We start from the raw sequence: 3,048 nt of genomic DNA on the forward strand, positions 1-3,048 counted from the left end.
CAGATAATTGAGGTGGACCTGAAGATGTGGGCAGGTTTCGGTTTTTGGCTGCAACTTTTTTTTTTTTATACGCTTATTGCCGGACGCGTGACATATCACGAAATTCTGTTAACGGCTTTTCCGAAAAGTTAGTGCGGGACGAAGGTGGCCAGAACTGGAAGCTGTCAATTAGTTGTAGGTACATCAAGCGAACACGTCGTCGTCTACCCGAGACACAAAACTGGCATCGAACTGGTTTGGCAGGCAACCGGCTCGCTCAGCCGTACAAAATTCGTTTTGATGGAAAATATAATTTCTGAGGTAATCGTGGAAAATCGATTCGCTGGATATTGCAGTGGAAATCGAAAGGGAGAAACAGCAGCCGATTTTGGAATTGAAACTGCATTAGAAATCAATTTTTATTAATCAAAATGCAGCTGGAAAATCCTCTGCCATAACCTATTTGGTTACATCGAATGGGAGTCGTCTTCTGCTCCGCTCTCGATATTTGCAATGCCATTGTTACTGGTGAGTTTGCAAATTATTGCGAATTTAGTGAATTGTTTGGGCATTCGTCCGGGCTGTGTTAATTGCTGGCCAGCAATTGCTCTCGTTTGCAGCTGGTGGCACACACAAATCTTGTCACCGTGCACCGGGTCCTATGCAAATATGCACGCAGCATGCAACTAGGCCGTTAACCGCAGCCCCCCACCCCACCCATTGGAGATTGGAGGCTGCGTCGGCGACATTCATTTCTCATTTGATCTTTATCGCCAGGCAACATGCAAACATGAGGCCTGATGGGCACAGCCCTCCTTTAGACTCCTCCCGAGCCGCCTCCACCTTCGTTTCACCAGCATCTCCATTGACTGTTGGACAGACCTCTGATACGTACTGATTGTAATCAAGATTGGCTTTTGCATGCGCCCGGCTGCCAAAGCGATTTGTGGCCTGGAAAACTTTTTCACTGCGTTGGCTTTTCATTTCTGTGTGAGTGAGCGACATTTCAAGGTTTTCTTCGGAGCGGTTGCCTCGGGGCCCATGCCACTACTCCAGGCTACGCCCCGCCATCGAAATACTGCGGCTGCTGCCACTCTTTTTCAATTTGCAAGTTTTTAATTTCCCTTCAGTCTCGTCTCTGATTAGTTCCAGATGGCCAGAGCCCAGAACCGACCTGATCTGGGTCGAGCTCCAAGTGGCACGCACAATTCAGACACCTTGCACGGCTTCAATTCGAGTCTCATTCTTTGCCGGGACAATGCCCGGACTCCCAGTGTAATTTCGGTGTACAACTAGAGACAATGGATGGGTGTAAATCATGTTTGCTGTCTTTCCTAGACTTGACTTGACTTTGCTTGACTTGTGGTCAATGGCTTGTGCATAATGGCTGGCCAAAAGAGCAACACCAACAGCCGCAGCAACAACAACAACAACAACAACAGGCAATCTCGTCTTGGGGCATTTGCAAACAATGACATTATGCTGACGTTTATTAATCGCATTTGCGAAATTAATGTCGTGACATTTTCGGTTTAATGTAGTTGTAATAAATAAATGCGCCGTTTACCCCCGAGACTAGCTGACACAAAAAACCGTATAATACACGTAGAAAATCAATAGTGCCGTAGACAGGCAGCAGACACCGCAGACAGTTGCTGGCTGTCAATGGTCCAGATTATGTAATGCCAATTTGCATATAACAAATGGGCCAACAAAGCCTGCTACTTTAATACGAACCAAAGGTGCGGAAACTATTTCACAATACTACAGGTAGAACCTTTTCTTGATATTACATTTTTGTTTTTTATTTCATTTTTAAACAAAACGGTTCTGCCTATCCAATGATATTTTCATGAGAAATATAACATATTTAGTGAAAAAAGTTATTTTAAATCCCAAATAACACAACAAATAATCATGAAAAAGTTTACTTCTCCTTACCCCAGATGGGACTCGAACCCACAATCCCCGGCTTAGGAGGCCGATGCCTTATCCATTAGGCCACTGGGGCACGTCTAAAATGGTGGCTGAGTGCTAATACAATCTTCGGGTGGAACATGCGCGTAGAAACTAAAGCAGCTTCTATATGTATGTATGTATGTAAATATGTACGTAAGTAGGAGTATGAATACATGTGTGTACAGTCTGCCTGTTTATTTACACAGCTGTTAATTATTTGGTATTTACCTTAAAGGGTGAAAATTGCGTTCTTCCACGTATTTGTATTTTTATTCTTACCTGTAAAATCAAAAACAATGTTAAGTTTTTTTTTGAAAATAAAATGTATTTATGATTATAAGTTTAGTAGAGATAAAATATTTTAATTGTTATAAATATCTAAAAATAAATAACAAATATATCCCAAACATGTATAAAGGCAGAGATATTGTTTGTTTGATTCGTTTCATCGTGACAAAATATTTCCACTATTTATTCAGTTGTTTCCCTTCAAGCAATGTTCTATTTTTGTGTGGTTTGTTCTTGTTCGCCAGAAGACCTCGCGCAGTATCATCATGGACTTTTGTCAGCAGATACGCTACGCCCCAGTGGCCTAATGGATAAGGCATCGGCCTCCTAAGCCGGGGATTGTGGGTTCGAGTCCCATCTGGGGTAAGGAGAAGTAACTTTTTTATTATTTGTTTTTTGTGGTTCACATTATTTATAATTAAGGTAGAAGCAAAAAAAAAAAACCTAATAAATATGTTAATATGAATATTAATGTGGATTTATTTAGTCTTCAGCACTTGAGAATTTTTTGGGCAAACAACCTGCGCATAAACAATAAAATACTCAACATTGAGGAAAGAATATAAAATTTATCTAGACAGCCGCCTCTCTGTCGGGTGTTCCCTATAGTATAGTGCTGTCACATCAAATCAGATTACACCGATATGCCAATCCCCGCAGCATACTCGAAAACTATGAAAAGTAGTCGCGCGGCAGTTGACATTTCGCCTGTGCCACTTCCACTAAATTTAACAACTTTACAAGCCAACGTCGTCCAATATCGTTTTCACCCCGGCTCTTAAATGGCAATCAACTTTCTGATGAGTTGTCAAAAACGCCGCG

At 41.8% G+C, this 3,048-nt stretch overlaps 2 non-coding genes across 2 annotated transcripts; one reads left to right on the plus strand and one right to left on the minus strand.

The window, feature by feature from the left end:
* Positions 1 to 1,917: 1,917 nt before the first annotated feature.
* On the minus strand, positions 1,918 to 1,990 carry Trnar-ccu. Its single transcript has one exon. It is a non-coding gene; the product is annotated as a tRNA-Arg (tRNA).
* A 529-nt stretch (positions 1,991 to 2,519) lies between these two features.
* On the plus strand, positions 2,520 to 2,592 carry Trnar-ccu. The gene has a single exon. It is a non-coding gene; the product is annotated as a tRNA-Arg (tRNA).
* The last annotated feature ends 456 nt before the right edge of the window (positions 2,593 to 3,048 follow it).

The sequence above is a fragment of the Drosophila obscura genome, unplaced genomic scaffold, assembly GCF_018151105.1.
Source record: "Drosophila obscura isolate BZ-5 IFL unplaced genomic scaffold, ASM1815110v1 contig_186, whole genome shotgun sequence".
NCBI classification, from domain to species: Eukaryota; Metazoa; Arthropoda; class Insecta; order Diptera; family Drosophilidae; genus Drosophila; species Drosophila obscura.